This window comes from Artibeus jamaicensis, unplaced genomic scaffold (genome assembly GCF_021234435.1).
Source record: "Artibeus jamaicensis isolate MK-2021 breed Jamaican fruit bat unplaced genomic scaffold, CSHL_Jam_final contig_387, whole genome shotgun sequence".
Classification (NCBI taxonomy): domain Eukaryota; kingdom Metazoa; phylum Chordata; class Mammalia; order Chiroptera; family Phyllostomidae; genus Artibeus; species Artibeus jamaicensis.
The window spans coordinates 47,310,916-47,337,332 of NW_026521812.1; the positions used below are offsets into that span (position 1 = coordinate 47,310,916).

The 26,417-nt window shown below is 36.3% G+C and overlaps 1 pseudogene; it reads left to right on the forward strand.

Annotated features, from left to right (window-relative positions):
- Positions 1-231: 231 nt before the first annotated feature.
- LOC119050557 (G2/mitotic-specific cyclin-B2-like) lies at positions 232-2,590 on the forward strand (annotated as a pseudogene).
- The last annotated feature ends 23,827 nt before the right edge of the window (positions 2,591-26,417 follow it).

A 26,417-nucleotide genomic window follows, 5' to 3' on the forward strand; every position in this document is an offset into this window, starting at 1 on the left:
TGCCTCTGTAGCCTATGGCGTTCTGCTTCTCATGAGTTCTGTAACTCACCAAGTTTGCTTAGTTGAGATTTGTTCATTTGAAAACAACAGGGAATAATATCTCCAGTGGTGTGAGGTTGGAATGCAGACCTAATGCTGCTGCAAAAGCCTGCACCCTCCCTCCCAGTCAGTGTCCCTCCCTGGATGCAGCTGGCACTCTTGCCTGCCCTGGTCTCTCATAGCACTGCGCTGATGCCCATGGTATACATTGGTCTGGAAAATTTTGACACAGGAGTTAATTTGAAAGTGAAGGGTCATGTGACACTCTGTTGGGCAGGTTTGGAAAAAAATGGAAATAGAGTAGAACCAGAGCCACTTAAGTATCAATAGCTTCAGAACACCAAAGTACCTGTACAAACCACCAAAACAACAAACGTCCACAAACAACTGGAACCTATTGGTTCTGTGAAACCAGTTAAGATAAAAATGTTGGCTCCAAAGGGGCTTTCTTCCACACCTGAGGATTTCTCCATGAAGGATGAATCTCTGCCAAGTTTCTCTGATGCTTCGCTTTGCAAAATCAAAGATATTGTAATGGAGATTGGAGGACCCCTCAGCTCTGCAGCGACTACATTAAGGATATCCATCAATATCTTAGGCATCCTGAAGTTCTGCCATTCATAAATCCACATTTCTTTCTTTTTTAAATCCTCACCATATGTTTATTGATTTTAGAGAATGGGGTGAGAAGAGATAGACAGACAGACACGCAGACAGATTGATTGGTTGCCCCCCGTAGGTGTTCAACTGGGGTAGAACCCACAACCTAGATATATGCCCTGAGCAGGGGCGGAACCGGCAACCTTTCTGGTGTACAGGATGATGCTTCAACTAAGTCAGCCACATGGCCAGGGCATAAATCCACAATTTGTGGAATGGACAACAAAATATAAAAAGATGTATATGTGTCATCCTGATGTGAGTCTAGTCGAAGGTTCGGCTGCTACTCTGTACATATATGTTGCTATTATGGACCAATGTTTACAAGTTCAGCCAGTCTCTCCTAAGAAGCTTCAACTGGTTGGGATTATAGCTCTGCTCTGGACTTCCAAGCATGAAGAGATGTTTTCCCCAAATATCGAAGCCTTCATATCACAGGCAATAATGTACACTAGTTCCCAAGTCTAAGAAATGGGAACTCTAATTTTGAAAGAAACGAAATGTGAGTTGGGTTGACCTTTGCCACTACTGTTTTTAAGGTAGGCATCAAAAGCCAGGGAGGGTGGGGTTGGAGAGCCACACACTTTAGCCAAATATTTGATGGCACTGACTCTCATTGACTAGGACATAGTAACACCTTATCGCCCTTCTAAGGTGACAGTACTACTTCCTGTCTGTCCCAGAAGTTTCTAGGCCAAGGAAATGGAACTTGAAGTAGCAATAGCACACTGGATACACAGAGAATGAAGAATTTGAAGGTATGCAGCACATGGCCAAACATGCAGTGAAGGTAAAGGAAAACTTAATGAAATTCATTACCATCAAGCATAAGTATGCAACCCTGGCTAGGAGGCTCAGGGCTGGAGGATCATTCCATACACCAAAAGGCTGTGGGTTCAACTCCCTGTTAGGGCATATGCCTGTCTGTCTGGAAAAAGTCCAGCCATTGTGAAAATAACAAGAACAGTTTGCATGACATCAGTGTAACCTTGCAGCCAAGGAGAGTGGACTGGAATGCTCACACATGAACAATGATGACTTCACTGTACTAGTCAGTGGGGTGGTAGATGCCATTGAGTGAGCATGTGTACTGTGTGGCTGTTGCATTGAAAATGACTGACTGAGTAGAGCAACAAATCTGCATCAAATTTTGCATTAAGTTTGAACATTCCTCCATGGAAACTATTCAGATGATTCAGAAGGCTGCAGCTATGGGCAACTGGAGATTGGCAGCCTCATCATGACAATATGCCTGCTCATGCATCATGTCTCATGCTGCATTTTTTTGTACAATATCAAGTCACCCAGGTGACTCAGCCCCCCTACAGCCAAGATTTGGTACCCTGAGTTCTGGCTTTTCCCAAAACCAAAATTACCTTGGAAAGGGAAGAGATTTCAGACCATAGATGAGATTCAGAAAAATATGATGGGGCAGGTGATGGAAATCATGACAAAGGATTTTTCAGTGTTTTGAACAGTGGAAGAGATGCTGTCTACTTTGAAGGGGACAGAGACATCACTGTCCTACGTACAATGTTTCTTGTATCTTCTTCATAAATGTCTCTTTTTTACAGTATGTGGTTGTATACTTTGTGGACAGACCTTGGTGTACCTGAGTTGCAGCTTCACTCCCCTATTGGGGTACATACCGGAGGCAACTGATTGATGTTTCTTTCTCACATCAATGTTTCTCTTTACCCACCTCTCTCTTTTTTCTCTCTCTCTCTCCTTTCCTTTCTTTCTAAAACCAATACACATATCCTTGGGTGAGAATTTAAAAAATAAATATACAAGAAGCAAACTTCTGAAGATCGACACAATTCCTCAGGTGAACTCAAAATTTACCTTTGGTGACACCATGGATAGACAGGGAGAACATTATGCTAAGTGAAATAAAACAGTCAGAGAAAGACAAATACCATATTATTTCATTTGCATGTGGAATCTAATGAACAAAACAAACTAATAAGCAAAAAGAGACAGACTCAGAGATACAGAAAACAGACTGACAGCTGTCAAAAGGGAGAGGGTAGTGGGGCTGGGTGAAAAAGACAAAAGGATTCAGGAGAAAAAACCCTCATGGATGGACAACGGTATGGTCATTACCAAAAGGAAGTGGGGTGGGAGGAGGTAGAAGAGTGTAAAGAGAGGGGATAAATGATGGTGGAAGGAGACATTATTTGGGGTGGTGAACACACAATTTACAATTGATGTATTTTGAAATTGTACCTCTTAAAGGATACAATTTTATTAACCAATGTCACCCCAATAAATTCAACTTTAAAAAATGAATTACACTGATTTTCTAAGTTTTACAAATCTGGTATTACTGGAATAAACATGATATGTTTTTATATATTATTAGATTCAATGTAATGATATATTTTTTAAGATTCTTATATCTAGCCTGACTGATATGGCTCAGTATGCTGGTCATTGTCTCTCAGACTGAAAGGTCGCCAGTTCAATTCCAAGTCAGGGCATACGCCTTGGTTGCAGGCCAGGGGAACATGCCTGGGTTGTGGGCCAGGTCCCCAGTTAGGGACATGCCAGAGGCAACCCATCAGTGTTTTCTTTCATGCGTCAGTTTTCTTTCCTTCTCTTTCCAACTTCCTCTCTCTCTAAAAATAAATAAATAAAATATTTTTACAAAGAAGTCTAAGATTTAAACTTCTATTTAACAAAAAAAAAGAGCTTGTCTCATTGATGGAAGAGTTCTAGGCTGCTGGGGCCCTGGGGAAAGCACTTTTTCTGTGCATTTTGTCCTGCTGATTTGGAACTGCTGAGTTTATGTATAGTCCTCTAGTCTATTTCGTGCAACCTCTTGTCAACCATACTTATTTTTTGTTAGAAAGTATTTTCTTTATTGTATTTTCCCATTACCTTTAATTCCTTTTATACTCTCCTCCCCCAGCAATCACCACACTGATGTCCATGAGCCCTTTTCCCTTTTTTCTCAAGTCCTCCACCTCCTAACCTCCCCCCTCACTAGCTGTCATCTGCTCTCCATCTCTGAGTCTGTCCTCATTTTCCTTCTTAGCTCAGTTTGTTCATTAGATTCCACATATGGGTGAAATCATATGGTATTTGTCTTTCTCTTACTGGCTTATTTCACTTAGCATAATGTCCTCCTGGTTTATCTAAACTATTGCAAAGGGTAAAATTTTTGTCTTTTTTATGGCTGAGTAGTATTCCATTGTGTAAATATCCCATAGTTTTTTTATCCACTCATCTACTGATGGACACTTGGGCTGCTTCCATATCTCGGTGACTGTAAATAATGCTGCAATGAACACAGGGGTGCTTATGTTCTTTCAAATTAATGTTTTGGGTTCTTTCAGATACATTTCCAGAAGTGGAGTCAGTAGGTCAAAAGGCGGATCCATTTTTAATTTATTGAGGTAACTCCATACTGCTTTCTACAGCGGCTGCACCAGTCTGCATTCCCGGCAACGGCACAAAGTGTTCCCCTTTCTCCACATTCTCGCTAGCACTTTCTAAATGTATAGTGAAAAAAAAATAAAGCTATTGACTTAAAAAAAACAAAAACAGCAACCTAATTCTTAACTCAAACTGGGTTAAATAATAGGGATGAATATATACATTTGCAAAAAGAATGTTCATATCCTAATCTGAGTGGATTTCAGAATTGTATGATTTAGCAGCTGAACAATGCCCTTAGGGACACCATATTCTTTCCATTTCTCCATTTTTCTCTCCCTGGTGTCAGTTTCAGCCAGACCTTGTGGTTAAGTAAGTCTTGTCAGAAACAATCAGGGCTACCTAGTTTCTCATTCAAGACCACTGAAGGACAAGCTGACTTTCTACAATTTACATTTTTTTCTCATTTCAGCACACACTTGTAATGAATGTATCTCTCCGACCTATGCTGTAATTTTTTAAATCACAACCTCTGCTGGGTTAAAAATGAGGAAGAGCTTCCCTTAATGCCTTCAGATACCTCTTCTTGTGTCTGGTTTCTTATGGGATTCTTTCATTTAATTTTCACAATGATTGTATTAAATAGATGCTGTTCTTACTGCCATTTTGCAGATGAGGGCACTGAGGGTCAGGTTAAATGCCTTTTTGAAGATCACCCAGCCAGTGGTGAAACAGGGATAGTCTCGTTACCACAACCATGGTAAATGCAGATGAGTTCTTGCATATAGACTGGAACTAAAGAAATACATTTTTTTCTGAGAGTATATGTCATAAAATTAGGTAAATAGTTGTATCATTGCTTAGCTACATTATAGATGAAATAAGGGTTTGGGGTATCCATTTTTGGATTCCAAGATTTCTTTCTAAAACTTATTTCTATGGAAAAGCTCATCTTTTTTCAAAAAGACTAGCTTTAAAAATATATTTTTACTTTTTAAAATAAAATTTAGAATATACAACTCAATCAAAAGTTAAGAGAGCCTGCTTCAGTTAGGTGCTGACCAAACGTACCACCGAATAAAGTATGACATCAGCAGTTTAAAATCAAAGATTAAGTTTTTAAATATTCAAATTTTCTTAAAGACAATGAAAGTACTTGAACTTCAAGAAATTTTCTGGACTGTTGCTGGTCACCTTTTGATAAGTGATTATTTGATGACAAAAAATAGTGGGGAAAGTTTATCAACTTTCTTTAATTTATAATGTACGTTGGTAGTTGTGAAATAAATTTTAGGCTTAGCATGCAGCTGCTCCTGCCCAGAGTGCCACACCAGCAACCTGAAACTTATGTGATTTTTGTGTCCTTATAAATACTGTGCTTGACCAGAGAAGTAGCATGGTCCTTCCTCTACATCATGAAGGGACTGGTTCCAGGACCCCCACAGATATCAAAACCCATGGGTGCTCAAGTCCCTCATATAACATGGTATAATATTTTATGTAACCTGTTTTTATGTAGGCTATAGCAGGGTATGTCTACATATCCCTTCACTCAAGTAAATTCAGTGTATTGCTTAATAAGTGGCAAATTTAAACAATGGTTTTGGAGAGAACTTCCTGGGAATTAAAAAAAATATCTTTGAATCATGGTTGGTTGAATCCATACATGTGAAACCCATGAATTTGAAACCTGTAGATATGGAAGGCCTACTGTATATCTAATCAGCCAATTCCCATACATCAAGTGCACTCTGGGCTGTGTACTTATTTCCTTGTTCATTTTCACTCTGAACAAGGTGGACTATGTGACCCCAGCCAATCTGATATTTTCTATTCATTTTTTAACTGTGCTTTCATTTGACAATGCTCTTAAAGTAGGCTGTCCACTTCAAGAAGTGTTGAATAAAGTTCATTTGTAGCATTTATCTTAATTTTTTATAACAGTAGAAATAATAAGTAGGCTTGAAGAGAGTAAATGGAATAAATACTGAATTAAAGCAAAACCAACAAAGCAACTGATTGGGAAAGAAGAAGTATTGTGGGAGTACATTTAAAAAGAAGTTATGAATGAAAAAATACCATAGTTATGCAGCCTAAAATACCGATTCAAGTAATGAATTAAATGATGACTTTAATGTGGAAAATTATTTTACATAGATGTAATATCCACCCTGGAGCTTGATGGCATATATATAGCATGAAGGAGAAATTGGCATAAACCTATATGGTAACATTCAAATATGTATGAAGTTTTTCCAGCAATTGCTTCATGAAGGAAGGGATAAATTTCAGAAGTTTCTTGAAGGGAAGAGTAAATTTAGCCAAGTGAGATGAAAGAAAAATGATTGAAGTTTGTTCCTGATTTGTTTGCTTGAAGGCAGTAACAATAATGGGTAGGAAATGTGAGAAGAGGAACTGAATAAAATCTTTTTTCCCATTTATGGACAGTTAGAAATACAATCTATTTCCTATGACAGCTGAAAGTAAAAAGTCAAATCTGTAACAGTAGAATTAATGTGGGCCATGTACAATTATATTAAAGCAAATCAAATGATAAAAAATTAAAAGCTTCCATTAAAAGATTCAGTCTTTTAATGAATCCATGCTGTCACAAAGGGTAGGAGCTCTGGAGCTGGAGAGCATTATGCTAAGTAAAATAGGCCAGGTGAAAAACAAACACCGTATGATCTCACCTTTGACAGGAACCTAATCAACAAAACGAACAAGCAAGTGAAATATAACCAGAGACATTGAAATTAAGAACAATCTGACAGTAACCACAGGGGAGGTGGGAAAAGATATGGGAAGAAAAGGAGGAAGGGTTTTCAGGAACAAATATAAAGGACACGTGGACAAAACCAAGGTGGATCAGGAGAGGGAGGTGGGGATGCTGGGGTTTTGTGGGGAGTGGTAGGGGGTAAATGCAAACCACTGCACTTGAACAACAATAAAACAAAAGAAAGATTCAATTTAAAATTTTCACTTTAGATGAGCTGACACAAAATGAGCACCCAGATTAGAGAATGAAAAGAATACTACATATGACCAAAAAAAAAACCACAACAGAAATTAAACAAAAGAAGACAAAAGTCATGGGAAAGAGCTTTAAAACTGTGTCACAATGGAAGTCAGAGTATTTTAAATCAGAATATTTGAGATGACTATTGTTAAATTTTTATTAAAGACTTTTTGATAACAACACAGCACCTAAGGGAAGTAACATATTTTGAAGTATGTATCAATGTAATAGTTGCCACTAAAAAAAAACAGTAACTTCTTTCTTGTTTGATCAAGTTTTTCTTTGAAAAGAAAGACATTATACCTGTTTGATTTCCAGTACAATAGACTTTTTAAAAAATATATATGTCACTCAAATTATGGAGGTTATCAAAGTTTTTTGCAAAAGATATTTTTTTAACTTATGGATTCTAGTTTATATTGAATTTTGTCAATTGAAGTAAAATTCTCAAAGATCAGATAAATATTCTCTCATTTACAGTTGGAAGCAAACTACTAAATTGCTTTCAAAATATTTTAGGAGGGACTGGAAAGTTCGTTCTGTGGTGTTTTATGAACTTAGCTTTTTATGAATTCGATATGCTATATTTGTTTAATATTTCAATATTTCCATGTTATTAACAGTGGCCCAGAATGTAATATCCCTGCAGTACTGCTTCAGTGATTTGCTTTCACATGAAGATTTTATGAACTTTAGAGTAAAACTGATGTTTTTGGCACTTTCTTCTAATGTAAGAATTTGGGGGGAAAAAAGATCAGAAAAAACAATTTAGAGTATAGTATTACAGTAGATAAAATCTGCCAGAACAGACATTCCTAAATGTTCAAATTATGTTAGTCAGTTACTCATTCATAATAGTAATAACAATAACTTTAAAAATGACTATATTTTTACGTATTTTTATTTGCTCCCTATCAATCATTATTTTACTTGTTTTCCATGTGGGAAATGTAAATGTGAGGTGATGCATCCCTGGTCACTCATTCATTTTCAAATCAGACAAGTTATGACTTTATAAAATAATTACTCAGGCATTATAATTAAAAACACTCCTCAATAAATATGAAAAGTCCATAGCATAATTATGCACATATGTCTTTCTGTACAAATGACTTAGTCATCTCGTCAGAGTAGCTAACTCCTGTAGCAAGAGAAGAGAGAGCTAGTTTCACGCGCAATTTTAGTGGCAGGCTCCTGAGGAAGTCCTTTCCTAATGGCATTTCCTGTCTGAGTAGGGTGTGACAATATCTCCTCGGTTAATGCCTGTGGATTCCAGCATATGCAGTCTTACCATTATGAACTAGGGTTGGGGAAGTATCTTAGCCTTTTGTACAGAAATTCTTCATTAATTAGAGCTAATAGTTAATACTGATTCCTATAAAACTTTAGGACACAGACATCTGTTTTGCTTCTCAAACTAAGACATGTTTTTTTATATTTTCTTTTTACTTTTTAATGTTAATATACTTGCTGTTCAACATATTATTATTATTGATGCAGTAATTGTACATATTAAGAAATATTCAAATATGTGTGTACTGAAATATCTTTGTATGCTCATCACAGCATGTTTAATAATAATTTTTAAAACCCTAATGTGTTACAATAGAGTGGTTAAATAAATTGTGAGAATCCCAAACCATGAAATATTACTGAGTCATGAAATGAGTTAAAAATCTTTTTAAGACATGTAAAAATTCTTAGAATGCAATGTAAGTGAAGACTAGGGCTCCAAAGTGAATATACATGACCCAAACCATGGTAAAAATTATGTGCATAGATAAAATGCTAGAGATACACTTCTTGTTAGTAATAGTTTGTTTTAACTGGTAAGAATTGTGAATGATCAGAATTTTTATCTCTGTGCTTATCTGGATTTTCAAATTGCATCTAATGGACATGTATTTAATTTATAATCAGAAGCACATATTGTGTTACAAAAATTACTGTTGCTGTTGACCTAAACTTTTAAAAATTAAATCAGATTTTTTGGTTGAGTACATTTTCAGGGCCAGTCAGTTCTGTGACTGTATGTAATTTCAGTTCCTCCTCAATGTGGAAGATGAGAGGCAATATCAAAGAAAGCCATGATTATTGCTATTTTCCTTTTTTTAAACTTCAGCTATATTAATAAATAAATAATTAATAAATATTAGTGGCAGGTTAGTCATGACAAATATTGCCAGATATGGTCAGGAACAATTCTATTTTTTACATATTTTATTTATTTTTTAAAGAGAGGGGAAGGGAAAAAGAAAGAGAGGGAGAGAAGCATCAGTGTGTGGTTGCCTTTTATGCACCTCCCACTGGGGACCTGGCCTGCAACTCAGGCATGTGCCCTGAGGAATCGAACCAGCAATGCTTTGGTTCACAGGCCCACACTCAATCTACTGAGCTACACCAGCCAGGGCTGATTATTGCTATTTTTTATCAAGATCATTTATACTCTAATGCTTCTTGAGCAAATGCAAAACACATAGGTCTTCATAAGTCTGTGAAACATGACATGACTGATGAACAACAAAAAGTAAAATGTGTTTAGTATCTACAGAACACAGAATTCATGTTCTCCCTCTCATCAGTTACATAGTTTACTTTCCAATATAAGTTTTGTTTCAAGGACATACAGTAAAATTTTCTTTTTTAATTAATATAAAATATAAAACATTTTGAAGTTTTTAAAAGGAAGTCAATATCTAGAAAACATGATACATAATTATATAACAAGAACATGAGGAAAACATATATTCCTCCCTGCAAAGAGAAGTTTATGTTAAAGTGGATGCACTTTAACTGTGAATGTCAATTTGACATTCTCCCATTGCCGTATTAAAGTAGTTCCTCAACACTGCCTAACGTATTACCACAGAGTCAGTGGCTTAAAAACAACACTAGTTTATTCTCTCACAGTTTTGGAGGCTGGAAATTGGAAATCAAATTGTCAGTAGGTTCACATTCCTTCTTAATGCTCTAGAAAAGAATCGTTTCTTACCTGTCCCTGGTGTTTGGTGGTTGCCTGCAATGCTTGGAGTTCCTTGCCTTACACCTTCATGACTCTAATATCTGCCTTTTTTTTTGCACCTGGGTGTTTTCCCTCTGAGACTGTCTGTGTCTAAAATTCCCACTTCTAATCTATTCACTCTGATTCAGTGTGTGCTCCTCTTAACTTGGTTATCCCTACTTCCCAATAAGGTCACATTCATAGGTATCAGGTATTATAACTTCAAAATACATATTTCTGTTGACATAAATCAAATCATAATATATGCGCTCTCCATTCTGTGTTTCCTTCCTTACCTTCCCCCCTTCCTTCCATAAAGGAGACACTTTCTTCTCTTATTGTCCTTGAAGCTTCAATTTCCCAGATATATTTATACTTCATTAGCTACTCCTCTTAGTCCTCTTGCTGGAGCCTCCTTTCTGTTGAGCCTTTAAAATTTGCCAGGCTGGAACTTGTTCCTGAGCCGCCTCTCTTTAGAGTTCTCATGTTTTCCATAGGTGAGCTTATTCATTTTCAGGCTCCAAATACCATATACACAACCTTGTATTTTGAAATTCCTTGGGACCAGATATTAGGGAATCATAATCGTACTATGTACTACTATTCACTCATTCCATGGATGATGCTATTTATTTCAGGTTTTTGATCATTATATTTACCAGAAAAAAATTACACTTATCCGTCTTCTATTATCTGAATTCCAATCCCCCTTTTCATGTGCCTAACAAGCATTTGGTGTCTCACAGGCATCTCAAAACAAAGTTGTTAAACATTCATAGTAAAGAGCTCTTCCCCCCATTGTTAAGGGGTTTCGTCCTATAGTGTTTCCCATCTAGGGGATGTCCCTAACCTCCACTCAGTTGCTGGTGGTAAAAATGATCTCAGTTAATTTGGACATTAATCCTATTTGCCTTGGTGTGCTTCCAAAACTTTGTGGAGAAGAAACCTCCAAGGATTCTAAAAACAGGGACCAGAGGGTTAGGAGGATGGAGAGTAATAGGAGTAGACAGAAGGATGTCTTAAGAAGAGAGGTATCTCCTCTTTAAATGGAGTAACATTCCTTCCAATGAAATAGAAAATTTCCTTTAAATAGAACAAGTTGAAATCAGTGGTGTCTTTAGAAGGTGAGCTTTTAGTGAAGATGTGATAGAATGAGTTGAAGTATTAACAGACGGCAAGGAATTGAAGAGGAATGGCGTCCAATCTTTGGAGATGTTTGGCTTGAAGACAAGGGGAGAGAGAGAGAGGGTGGTAGCTTGATAAGAGATATGAGGAGCAGAGATAAGTTTGTTGCTTATTTGTTTCTATTGCCTTTAATTTGGGGAAGAAAAAGCATAATTCAGTGTTGATTAAAAAATGACTCAGGAGAGCCAACAAAGATTGATATAAAGGAGGCAGAATACTTGATGGAATAATAGTCTTAAGAATGTAGATTGGGATAGAATCCAAGAACATGTGATACATTAGACTTTCACCTCTGAGATTAAAATAAAAAAACTCCCCCAAAAGTTTAGAGAAAGGAGGGCTAGGAACATATGAATACATATATCTATTTTTTATATTTAAAAAAGTAAATAAAATAAAACCTTTGAAAAAAATAAAATTTCTTCCCCTGAAATAACCACAGGTTCAGATGCATTTCTGGATTAAGCAATAGTATGTCTTCCATTTTTGTTGGGAGTCGGGAGGGAAGGTCACTCACTGAAAGTGACTCATGAGGGCTGGTACGTGATTTTTGTGGGGAATGAGGAAGATGGAGATGAGGAAGATGGCAAATAATTTTCCTTAGAGATTGAAAGAATGAGCTAATTAGAAAAGTGTGGAAGACTATTTGGCAGTCTTGGGGTCCAAATTACAATTGGTAATTGTGACTTTGGAGTAATGTCAATATGCACATTTATATAGTTTACTGCTCTGGTAAAAATGGCTTTGTATACTGTGTAAATGTTTTAAGAAAGTTAGAGAGGTGGTTGTCACCTAGGGAAGCCAGCTGGATGCTGCCAAAGGATCATCACGCAGTGACATGAGTCTTGGTGGGTGCACAACAGAATGGGGGCTAGATTGCTGTTTGGGAGGATCAGAATTTTGATCTGTCAGCCTCTGAAGGGTCATACATATTTTAGGAACAAACCTGTGTTACAGATACAATGTGTAAGACATACCACAATTTATTATTTATACTAATCACTAGAGCTGATATGCTCACATTGGCATGACTTCTACTTTTTCCTTGATACCTGGAATCTTATATTATAATCAAATAGTGGCTTGATCAATGTGAAATTAAAGCAAAAGAGATTAGATGAATGAGTCATATATTGGATGCTGTAGAATATATAATAACCTTGACCATAGGTGTACTTTAGCTCTAAGGACAGAGATGCCGGATGAACTGGGCCGGGACATCCCATCTTTGGGCAGCCATGACTTGGGCACAACCAGGGCGTGCTCTCCACCTCACCTCTTTCTCAACTTTCCTAGCTTGTTCATCCTCCTTCCAAATAACACAGTTTTTTTTTTATAAGAGTTACTTTGTCCCAGGACCCACTATATAACACTAAAGAACTTTGCATATCTCTCCTTTATTCCATTATGGGCAGATTCCTAATTAATTCCAAAAAAGTAATCTTATTTTTTTCTCTTTTCCATAATCTCTAAATATAAATTACCAAGTCAGATTTGTCTTATCTATACTTTATCCAAATTAGTTTATGATTCAGATTGTTTATTAGTACAATTGAGATATATTATAATTTTGCAGTTTTCCCCTGATTCTATAACAAGTTACTTTTAATTTGTGACCAATTAGTGAGAAGATAGGTAATAATTATAACCTTAAAATCTGTAAGTGATACAAGATGATTAACATAAATTGTTTTCCTTAACATTTATCAGCCACATGTAGAGAAAAATTACAGATAACTTACTGTTAATTAGTTCGGTTTACAGAATAAATGTGTAGCACTCTTAACTGTACATGTAAAACATAATGTCTTGTTAATTAGCCTGGTTCACAGAGTAAGCTCACACAGTGCTTTTAACTACAGCGGTAACAGTTTAAAAACAAAGTGTGACATATAACATTCTGTCCTTTGACTTTCTCGTACTGCAGAACTAAAATGCCAAGTAAAGAAATCTGGAATCTTGTTTTCCCAGTTTCTCAAACTAGTTCTATCTAAATGATTTTCAAACATTCATTTTAAGAAATCTAGTGGCCATAGGAACTTATCAGAAGAGAAATCACTATTTTTATCAGATATAACACACATATTTTTGAGGCTTGCAGAAGCCTAATGGATATTTTTATTTCTTTTAGTTACATAATCTTTCTCTGTGTCTTAAATCTATTCAGATTTTTTAGGCTCCAATTATTTTTTCCTGGATAAATGATAAAAGACAGTTAAGCAGAAATAATCTTTTAAATTTCTGTTCTGGAGGCAACTAAGAGACCTAATTTATGAGCTATAAGATCTTTGCTACAAGCCAGGCCAGAACAAGTCTGTGCTGGCCACTCATTTCCACCAGTGATCTCAATGTCAAATACTTGCATTTTGCTACTTGAAGGGCAACAATAAAATAATAACAGTCATAAGTATAATAATGATGCTACTTTTCACTGAGTACCTATGAAACAGGAACTTTTGTTGCATTTAATTCTATTTCATTGTTCAAGCAAACCTTCCTGAGATTCAGTGGCAAGACAGGCTGTACACCGGCCAAAGGCCTGTTACTGTGGCTCCCAGACACTTCTGGGAAAACTTCCATCATAATAACTACTAACCTAGGAGATTTTGAGTCTACTTAGACGAGGCTCTGTTAGTCTGGGGTGACCAATAATAAATGATGAGAAGTTTATTCAAACCTAGCTAATATCGTGCATTAAATAATTCTGGGATTGACGACAGACATTCAACTCGGGTCAAAAAATTTCCAGCATATTTTTGAACGAGGCTATTTATAGGGTAACCTCAGTCTTACTTATGTAAGGCCCATCTGTGAGAAAACCCATAGGCCTCCGGAAGTTCTGATGTCACTTCATTCCCTCACTGCATTATTAACCTCCAGCCATTTCCAGCACACGATCTCCCATCTTACCTCCAGCGTGAAGCGTCTCCCTCTGCCTTGTATAATGCTCATCTCCCGGGTGTCCTCACAATGCTGACTTCCTTCTGTATTCTTGGGATGAGAAAAATCTATCTGATTTGTTCAAGTGTTTTCTCTAATGAAGTATTTCCAGTAATCTGAGACTACTTTCAGCATGTGTAAAGAGTGGTTATGCAGCATTACTATCTCTCTTTTTGTAATTAAGGAGAAAAAAACTGGGAGGCAATATGGTGAGCACAGTCACAGTGGCATCTAGCATTCCGACAAAGATCTGTGATGTTTAAATACTATCATCCTACATTCCGCTATGAGTCTCTGTGATGTGATGCTGCACCTTTTCCTCTGTTGAGGGATCACTCTCAGTATACTTCATACCCTTAAGTCACACCCATAGCCATAAAGCAGTGGTTCTTGACTAGGGAAATTTTTACTTCCAAAGCACACTCAGCAATATCTGTAGACACATTTGAATGTTATGATGGGGTTGGGCAAATGCTGCTGCTAACTAGTGGGTTGAGACCAGGGATTTTGCTAAACATCCTGCAATGCACAGGATATTACCTCACACCAAAGAATTATCTAAAATATCAACAATGTCAAGGTTGAGATAAGCTGCAATAAAGCTTTTGGTCCTCTGTAAAACAGAATGACACTTTAAATATTTGTGAGGCAGACATACTTTTTCTCTCGCTACTCCCTACATCCCCATCTGGACATCTTTGCCAGAAGGCTGATCTTTCCTCCTATACTGACCTCTCTGGAACAATAAGATCGTGCTCATTAAAAATTACTTGTGTATTACATGTTTATATTTTAGCACTTATTTATACCAGAATTTTTAGAGTGACAGTAGTAATTATATAATTACAAATATGTTTTCCATAATCCTCAAAAATATGTAGGGAAGAAAAGAGAATTCTAATTCAACTTATTTTTTCAGTTGATATTCTGAAGCTCTTCCTCTATTCCAAACATATAACAATAATGAGTAACATGTAAAAAAAGGAAATTAAAATGCACTACTGTATTTAATATAAGATTAGTACTTTTGTAGATTTGTAATGAGAGAAAAATGTAGGGATAAGTGGACCGCTTTTTTATAAGCACAAAAATAAGCACATGTGAAGCATTCTACCCTGCAGGTAAAAAGGGATTACAGTCTTCAGCCCAAAGAATAATAACAACAATACAAACGACTTTATGAAAACAAAAGAGCAAAGAACTTGAATAGACAATTCTTCAAATATGATATGCAAAAGGCCAATAAGCTCCTGAAGATACGCTCATTATCACTACTCATTAGGGAAGTGAAATTAAAACTACAATTAGATACCTCCTGACACCAATTAGGATGACTCACATAAAAATAAACACAGAAAATAACAGATGTTGAGAAGAATGTGGAGAAATTGAAACACTTTTAAAATGCTAGTGGGAATATATTCCGGTGCAGCCACTGTGGAAAACAGTATGGTGGTTTCTGAGAAAAGTTAAACATGGAACTATTGCGTGAGCCAACTCATCTTCTGTGTATATTACCCAAAAAATGAAAATAAAGACTTTAATAGAGTTGTGCATACATGGTCATAGCAGTGCTGTTCATGGCAGTCAAAATGAGGAAGCACCCTGTGTCCATAAACAGATAAGCAAACAAAATGTGTTAGGTACACATGAGGGAACATTGTGCAGCTTTATAAAATAAGTAAATTGTAACATATGCTACGACACACACAAACATCAAAGACATTATATACTAAGTAAAAGAGGACTCACAAAAAGACAAATACTGTATAATCCTGCTCATATGAGGTATCTAGAGTAGTTAAATTCACAGAACTTAAATGGCATGGTGGTACCCAAGGGCTAGGGAGAAGAGGAAGTAGGGAGCTATTGTGTAACATGTACAGAGCTTTCATTGGGGAGGATGAAAAAGTTCCGGCAATGGATCATGATAATGGTTGCCCTACCATTGTGTGAATGTACTTAATGCCACTGAGCAGTACACATAAAAACGATTAAAGTGGCACATTTTATGTTACATATATTTTACCACAAAAAGAAGTCCCAGTCCAAAACAAAATGTCTATCAACACTCAAATAGATAAATTGTGTTATATCCATACAATGCAACAGCATGAGTAGATTTAAGACATAAAGTTAAGTTAAAGAAGCCAAAGGATTCATGCTGTAGGATTCCATTTATATGAAGTAAAACGTCATATAAAACTACTCTATGATTATAGAAATCAGAACAGTGTTTACATTTGTCAGGAACATCGACTGGGGAGGGGATGGAGGGAAACTCCTAGGGGCTGGAAAAGAGCTGCATCTTGAACTGGGTGGTAGTTTACACAGTGTCTACATATGTGTACTTTATATGTTACACCCAAATTTAATGAGAAAAAATCATCATGCAAGGCCAAGGACTTAAACCAGTTCTACTTTTTGCAAAAAAAGAGTTGGGAGATGTTTTATATTCACAAAAAGAGGTTGGAAAAACTTGTAAATTACCTTGTCTGATGCTTTAGTTAAATAGAGCTTCTGGCATGAGGAGGCAAGGATGAAGCTAGTACACAAAGACATAGAGGAAGTATAATAGATTCTACCTGGGGCTACCACAGGGTCAAACTATTCTACTAGCTTGGTAATAGATAGGCAAATCCCCAATATCATTGTAATGGTTGTCCTGGTGTGTGTGTGTGTGTGTAATGAGGGCTTTAATTTAAAACCTTAACATGATTTTACCTTTCTGAGGAATGACCTCCTATCTACCCTAGGAGTCCTTTTGACAGGGGTGGATGGGTGGTGGGAGAGCAACTGGGAATAGAGGATAAATTGAAAAAAGAAGATGGGAAAGGGTCAAGTCAAGAAACGTATATAAAAGACACATAGACAAAGACAGAGGGAAAGAGGATTGAATGGGGGAGGTGGTGGTGGGTAGAGCAAGGGAGAGTAATTGGGAAAAATGTGGGCAACTGTAATTAAACAACAATGAAAAAAATAAAGAAAAAAAGCAGTGATTCAATAAAAATTCAATAGGTAATGTCATAGCATATACTTATGTACCTACAAAATATTTAAAATCAATAAGCAGTAAGATGAAATATTTTATAACATTGATAATAGTTGATAAGGTCCTTAAATTTTATATACCTCCATTAATGTAATTGAATTTGATTCTATGTACATTTAAAGAAGAGTCTCAAATCTTCTCTGCTATATATTTGTTTTATTTATTTATTTTTAGAGAGAGGGGTAGGGAAGGAGAAAGAGTGGGAGAGAAACGTCAATGTGTGATTGTCTCTCATGTGTCCCCTACTGGGGACCTGGCCTGCAATCTAGGCATGTGCCCTGACTGGGAAGCGAACTGGCAACCCTTTGCTTCACAGGCCCATGCTCAATCCACTGAGCTACACCAGCCAGGGCTATTTGTTTGTTTTTTAAATTACTTTATTGCCACGTCCTCTTCCAACCACGATGTCTGACAAAGTCTGGGCATGGAGAATTCGAGTTCAAAGAATTTGTCTCCCTGAAAGAGAACATGGCATCCAAAATGGGTTAACAATTGGCTGTTTTATTTTAATTATTTTACTCTTGCTACTGAGTATGGACATTGTACTGTACTTACTTATTCCTTTGAAAATCACCAAAGAGGAGGGAACAGTTTAGGGGAAAACATTAGTATTCCCCATGAAACTGCCTGAAAGGATGAAAATATCTCCACAGATTCCCTTCTCCCTTATACAGGGGAGTACAACAGCCAGGGTAATATAATTATTAACCATAAGGGAAAACATGTCAAGTTGTATAAATTACCCTAGTTGGAGCAACTTAAGGCAATCAGGACTGCCATAGTGTACCAGAAATAAGAAAAACAAGTTGCATATTTGTTTGGGTAATCAAAACGTGGTAGAATTGTTAGACATTTATATTTCAGGTTCGTTGATTTGCATAATTCCAGTGAAGTTGTACAAAGTAATTTCTTGACCAGAGAACAAAGTTCCCTCTAATGAAATAGTCCCTGAATGTTTAGAAGTTGTTGAAGTAACAGCCCCTCCTTTACCTTGAATAAGAATATATATCAATTGGACAGGCAAAGAAATTAAAAAAGGGCTGGTTAACTATTACAAACTAAACACATAGAAACAGTTACTAGAGAGTCAGTTTATGGTACACAGAGAAACATTTTAGACAGAAAAGAATAGATAGCTAAATTAGACATCAAAGGCCTTATAATAAATTTCCTATTACCTCTACTCAATCTAGCGTATCCTTTTGCCCCATGATAAATTCTGAGAAACTTTAATATACAATTAAGATATTCAAATTCTGTACATACAGCGACTTCTAATTGTCTGATTAATGGCTCTCCTGGTCAAAATAATCTTTGTTTATTATAACTGAATCTATTAGAACTTTCATACTTTTCCTGGTTACCTTTGTATTGATTTTTTCTGCTTAACTAATCATGCTATACACCTGCAAATGTTAATGACTACCTAAAATGAAAATATAAAAACCTGCTTGTACTTGCAATAAATGGAACAGAGCTTCACTGTCCTTTGAGGCGTGTTGTCGTCTGTTGCCCAGCACCGACGCCTACCCTCATCTGTGGGACCCCTTGACCCGCTGTGGCTGGACCACGGCACTTTATTGTTGTTCAATTACAGTTGTCTGCATTTTTCTCCCCACCACTCCCCGCCACCCCAACCAAACTCACCTCCCTCCCTTTCTTCCACCCTCTCCCTTGGTTTTGTCAATGTTTTATTTATAGTAGATCCTGAAAACCCTTCTCCCCACTGTCTCCCTCCTTCCCTCTGGCTATTGTTAGATTGTGCTTAATTTCAATGTCTCTGGTTACCTGCTATACGGATGTGAGAACTCTAAAGGCAGACTAGTATTGAGGGTGGGTAGATTGTTATCTCAAACATCACTAATGATGATCCTGTTGGTCACAGTATTTTCTGAAATAAACTCTTGAGAAGTTGAGAACAAAATAATGTACAATATTCTATTGATTTACATAGTATGTTACTGAAAAATTCAGACTATATCAACAAAACAAATTATTAACATTCCTGGAACCAACTCTAGCAGGCAGTTCAAGAATTATGGAACATCCAGGGAGATTTAGAAGTTGCCAGTACTGCCATCCATGTGCATTGCAAGAATCCTAGAATCTTTAGCCTCTGTCCTCCCAATGCCAGTTAACTCTTGCTAGTCCTTCTGACAACCAAAACGCCCCCATATTTTCCCAAGTGCCTTCTAAGTGGCAGCAATATGCAGGTTAAGAACTGGGGCCTCTAAGCAAATGGTTCAGAAGCCATTACTCCCAAGCCAGACACACCTCCAGCTGCTTACTCTACACTTCCTCTTAGATGAATAATCAGCATCTCAGATGTAAGCATAACCAAATCTAACTGAAGATTTCTCCACCTACATCCGCTTTTCTTCCTCCACCATTACCCATCTCAGTCAACAGCAACTTTATTATTTATACTCTCTCTTCTCTGGTTAAAAACTTGGACTCATTTTTTTCTCTCACACTCCCCATTTGAGTCAATATTGTTTGCTCTATTTACAGACTTTATACAGAAAATAATCCCTGTCACCTCCTGCACTAATTACCATTCTGATCCAGTCCACCATCACCAGTCACCTGGATAATTGCATTTCATCCCCTTGATTCTACTCTCACTGTGGAAGTCAGGTTTATTCTTTAATCAAAGGAGTCAGATCATGTTACTCTTCTGCTGAAAAGACCCTCTAATGGCTTACTCTTTTCCTCAGAGTAAAAGCAGACATCCTTTAGGAATCTATGAGATCAGTCCTCCCCACAAAAAAAGAGATCAGCCCCTCCCTTCACCTGTCTGACCTCATCTGTTGCCTTGGGGCCTGTGCATTTGCCATTCTCACTTCTTAGACTTACTTCTTCAGATGACCTTGTGGCTAGCTCCCTCATTCTTGTAGCTATTTATGTAAATATCACCTCATCAATTCTTTCTTCATTGCCTTATGTAAAATAGCAATCACTCTCTTGCCATGGTCCTTACCATTTCTCTTGAGTAAAATATATATATATATATATATATATATATATATGTGTGTGTGTGTGTGTGTGTATGTGTGTGTGTGTGTATATATGTGTGTGTGTGTGTGTGTGTGTACACACACACACATACACATACATATATACAGAGATTAATTTTAAGGAATTAGCTTTGTGATTGTTGGGGCTAGAAAGTCCTAAATGTACAGGATATACCAGGAGACAGATTTGTTGCAATCATAAATACAAAGGACATCTACGGGCAGAATTTCATCTTCTTCAGGGTACCTCAATCTTTTCTTTTAAGGCCTTAAACTAGTTGTACGTGAACCACTCATATTATGGTGGTTAATCTGCTTCACTCAAAGCCTACTGATTGAAATGTTAATCACATTACCTTCACATAAATATCTACACTGGTGTTTGACCAAATATTGGGAACCATCATCTAGCCAAGTTGACCCATAAAAATTAACAATCCCACTTCTTATTCTGCTTTGTTTCTCCATAGCGCTTATTATCTAATTTTATGTAATTGTCATTTGTTTATTGTCTATCTTTCTCTAATAACATGAAAGCTTCTTGAGGACAGAGACTTCATCTGTTAACTTCTCTGTGTCTATAGTGGAGGACAGTGCCTGGCACATAGTAGGTACTCTACAAATATTTGTTCAATGAATAACTGAATTCACTACTTCACTAAAACTACTTGACTACAGTTATCAATGACTATCATGTGGTACAACAGAGAAAAATTATCTAGATGAGGCCAATACAATTTTCTAATTCACAAAGGATAAAGATTATGTAAGGGCTATATCTTATATAATTTGGTTTATATGTTTCATTCTATATAAAGCACATTTTATTTTCACACCAGCTATGGATTCAATAAAAAATCCCCCTGTTGGAAATAAAAACCTCTTTTCAACTGACAAAGAACCCTGAATTCTAAGGACTCTATTACAGATAGCAAAAAGCTGGTGCCTAGAAAAAATAAACAAAATCTCTTACCAAAAAAAAAGCCTTATTTTTCTTCTAGATGTACTGTGTATCACATTACTCTTCAATATGTTTTCTGTAAAATTTGTTGTGTAAAGAAATCACAAGAAAATTATGTTTTCTATTTTCAGAGAAAGAAAATAAATTAATTAAATGTCAATTTCTCTTGCATGAATAAGATTTTGGTTTTATTTTCTTCCAAGCAAACACAAAACATTTATACACTGAGTATACTCAGTATTCTCTGTGTCCTTTATTTCCTTAAGAACAATAGTCTAGGGCAGAATTTTACTAATTCTTTTTTAATTACAAAAGTCTTTTCTTAGTATGAAATATGGCAATGAATACATAACATAATAACTGAGCCCTTCCACCTCTTTACCTCCTGCGAGTTTTAGAATCTTATACAAAAACAAAAAACTGTGTGTCGTCCGTACATTTGACCAGATTTTACATGTTTTGTACACCAACTCTCATTTTGAGTCTTTGTTAATTTAAATTGGAGTTTTGTTAGATAACTGATTTTGTGGTTTCATTTTCAGATGATATCAACATACGGACCAAATAATGAAATAACAAGTTCAGTGGTTAAGAAAACTATTAATAATATATTATTCGCCACTCAGTAATTAGACATATTCTTTTAAAGAATGTATTGGCACAAGCCCTGGCTCGTGTGGCTCAGTGGATTGAGTGCCAGCTTGCGAACCAAAGGGTCACTAGTTTGATTCCCAGTGAGGGCACATCCCTGTGTTGTAGGCCAGGTGCCTGGTTGGAGGTGTGCAAGAGACAACCACACATTGATGTTCCTTTCCTTCTCTTTTCTTTTTCCCTACATTCTCTCTCTAGAAATAAATAGATAAGATATTTAAAAAGGGACAAGCATTAAAACAAAAATATATTGGCACAAAATATACAAAATACACTGTAGACCCTAAAAGACTGTTTAGATTAAGAGGTATTTCATGCCCAAAGCACTTGACCAATACATTTCTGTTGGAAGAGTGGCTTTACATGGTTCTCAATTTTCTATTTACTCTTTTGCAAATAACTAACAGATACCCAACTCAAATAAGTGAAAGCAAAACCAAAATCTATTTGCTGACATGATTGAAAAAATCCAGAGCTCCAGTTACTCAAATTATGTTACCAAGACACCTCTCTTCTCTCTTAATTTTGATCTCCTCCATGTGACTTCCTTCATTCTCAGCAATGATCTTTCATTATGGTGTCATGTCTACTAGCAACTCCATGTGGACATTTCCTAGGATTTACTGGTAACAAAATGAGCTCTTCCATATTCCCATACAAGATCAATGCCTCATTTCTCAAACATCTCCATAGGCTCATGTTAGGCAAAAACATAGCTCAAATAATAAAGGCAATTTATGTGGTCTCTCATTTTCAAGTTGATTTATCTCCAAAGTTTAGGTAATATAAAGGTGAGAAGGAAAATGGCTATCCTTTACTCATATTCTGGGCATAAAATTGTTCTCATTTCAAGCTTCAATTCTGTATTTATTCTGTATGAATAAATTTATTCATAAGGACACCTCAGGACTAAAAACTTCAGAGCAATAGTGTACGCTAGTGACTTTTCCACATTCTGACATGAAGCAAGTGTTAAAGAGGGTTGAACACATTTGGTTTATTTAAGACTGATTCTATATATTTTATACCATTTCTCCAGGGCTAAGTGACATTTTAAGCTATATTTCTAAGCAGAAATTAACACAAAGTTTAATATCATATTTTAGCAATTTATAAGTTTTGTAATCTATTTGAGGTAATTTAATACATTCAATAAATAATTGTGGGACTACTCTCCCTCTTATTTTAGATAATGCAAGGAAAATAGTGTGATTTTTACCTTTCTTTATTTGTACTATTGAAAACATGAAAATTCATTTTTTTTTTGTGGAGACTGGCCAGGGGAACAAAATTTGTAATTTGATCTACAATTATTGTGTCATTTGTGTTAAATTTTTCTTCCAATTGTTATCCAAAGGTTTTTGATTGTCATATTTGATATGAAAATAATTAGAATGCTCATAACCTTTGTAAGATTTGTCACAAACTTTAAAAAGCAGACAAGGTTAATGATGTAAAGTGACATAAATTTTAATAAGTTTTACATATACTTTGTGATATGTAACTGCAGTCAAGTTAACTAACATAGTCATCATCTAACACAGCCATTTTTCTCTCCCATCATGGCTTTGCTTGGCATTAGCACCATCCTACTCTAAACCCTAATTGTCTCATGCTTGGCTCTTGACAGAAACTTTCGCCACCGGTCCTCTTGCCTCTAATATCTACTCCTCCATTTTCTTCTTATATTATTGTCAGATTGGTCTTCATTACAACACTTTCTATTTATAAGCCTTCTTTAATGTTGAGCCTGTTAAGTCCAAGCAGCTCAGCTTTGTACCCAGTACCTTCTACCATACATCCTTACCTTACCTCTCTCTCACGTACCGTTGTGTCCTCCTGTTGTCTTATATCCTATTTATCTGTCCCAACAACAAACTAGTACCTCACTACTTATCTAGTTCACTAAGAACTCTCCCTTCTCTGAACTCCTATGAAGTTTATCTTCTTGGGAACTTGAGTAGATATTATCCATGGGAACTTACTGATATAATGATATATTTTCATTAACTTTTAAATTGTGATGGGTGGTGTCTCCTTACTTTGTCTAAATATTAAGCCCCTTGAAAGAGAGGATATAGAATCATATCCCCTAAGATTCCTCTGTATAATTAGATTGAGATGTGTGATTAATTAATGAAGTCAAACAATGGATTAAAAATATTAAACTACTGTAGTATACATAGAAAAAGATTTTAACAATGTACACTAAAACGTTTATCATGTTTTTCTTAAGAGGCAGAACTGATTTATTCATATTCAACATGTATTCATGGGGTGCTCACTCTGTGTTAGGCACTGTTCTAGTTTCTAGACATGGACAAGTGAACAAGCTGGACTACACTCCTACAGCTTACATCATGGTAAATGGAAACATAACGAGATGGAAGGAGAGAAAGGGGGGGAGTAAAGAATAAAGGTGTAAAGTTGACTAGGTACTATGACAAAAATTAAAATGGTATAATATGATAAGGTGTGGCTTCTTAAATGTTCTAGACCTTTGTCAGGAAAGTTTTCTCTGAGGAGATGTCATTTGAGATAATTTATAATAAGCCATGCAAAGATTTTTTTAAAAAATGCAAACATGAGTACAACTGTTAGTACAAAGGGGCTACATAACACCTGAGATTGACATGCTACAGGAAATAAAATAAGGTCAGCATCAATAAAGCTCGGTGAGGCTGTGGAGTTCGGCAGCCTTGAGGTAGTTTGTTTTAAAAGCCAGGGTAATAAGTTTTAAATTTAATTTCAAATACAATGGTTACTTTTAATCAAGGTATGTGACTGATGTGATGAGACTATTGTTTTCCAAAGATTTCTCTGACTTTCTTTATGAGGTACACTGTAAGAGGCAGGGAAACAATTGTAGTGGCCTAGTGAACCAGAGTATGGAGACTCAGGTCCTGGTGGTTATACTAAAGAGAGATAGAGACATTCAGGAAATGTTTTGGAGACTTACAGGACAGAATTTGGTTAGAGATCAGATATGGGTCTAGGAAAAGGAGAGTAATGAAGGGTAAATCCTAGGGATTATGTTTAAGTGGGGAGGGAGAGAATGGGTTGTATCACTTTATAAGATGGGGACAATTAACACATGGTAAATTGAAGGTAATGAGGAAAATCAGTGTTTCTCTTTGGACTCATTAAATTTCTGATGCCAGTTAAGCATCCAAATGAAAGATTGAGTAAAAGCTTTTGATTTTCAATCTGGAGTTCTGGGGAGACAGGGAGATCTCAGTGATAAGATAAATATTTTAGAGTTGTCGATATATAGATTCTATTTATAGCTGTGATTATAGATGAGATCATCTTGGAAAACAGTATAGCAAAACAAAACAAAAAAGTGGAAGGAGGATTTCATTAAAGATCTAAAAGGATAAGAGCTACAAAAAGTTTCAAAAGGAGCACCCCAGGCAAATACAATGCCTAGGAGAGTGTGATATCATGAAAGTTGAAAGAAGAACATGATTCAAAAAGGAAGGGTGCTTACTGATGATTTATGGGGTTTTCGTACTTTCTTGTATTTCTCAAATATCTTTTGATCAGTGTAGTGAACATTCAGAGTATCTCTCTAACACACATTTCTCTTTTATATCAGCTGAATAAGATTGACCCTACCTCTGATTTTCAGAATATTCCTGGAAATATGCCATTGCTTCTCAACGCATATGTTGTTGTATTTTGAACAGCATAATTTATTATTGTGTAGGATTGTCAGGAATCGCATGACTTGTAGCATTACTGACCCTACTAAATGTTAACAACACCCCAGTCATTTTAATCAGAAACATCTTTATAAATATAATTTTTTATGGATTCATATGGCAAATGAGCCTGCCTGTGTACAGAGATATGTGTTATATGCCAATGAGTTGGCTGGGACACCTCGTGACTCCGTAGACTCTGTATAAGTGATGTCCACGATGCCCTGTCCTCAACAGCCCTATTCAGCTCCTGTAGATGCATGCCCATGGCTTTTTTTATTGAACCAATCCACCTCAGATTTGGTCTTCCTTTTTCCCTGCTACCTCCTGTTTTCCCAGCATTATTGTCTTTTTCTAAGGAACTGCCTTCTCACGATGTGCCTGCAACCCTTGCAATCAGTACTGGGAGTACAAAGATGCTTAAGGCACATTCCCTCAGGAAACTTGCAGTTGTTGGAGTAGACACACAGAAGTCAGTCATAAAAATATAATGTAATGAGTGTACCATTGTCATTACAAACCCACTATACCCATTATATACCCATTATAGTTACAATTGTGGAAAGAAGATAGTGATCAATTTTATCCGGATGTGTTAGGGAAAAATTTACTAAGATATTTATGTTGAGTCTAGGTTCATGAGTATCATATTCAGAGCTGGGAATGGGAAGTGTGCAGAAAAGAATTAAGGCAATACTGAGCCTGTTGTCCTTATAAGGCCCTGCTTGTAAAGTTGGACCTTAATTAAGTCTGAGAGCTTAGATTTCGGGGCTCTTCTCACCATCCCTGAGAAGAAGCCTAACTGTT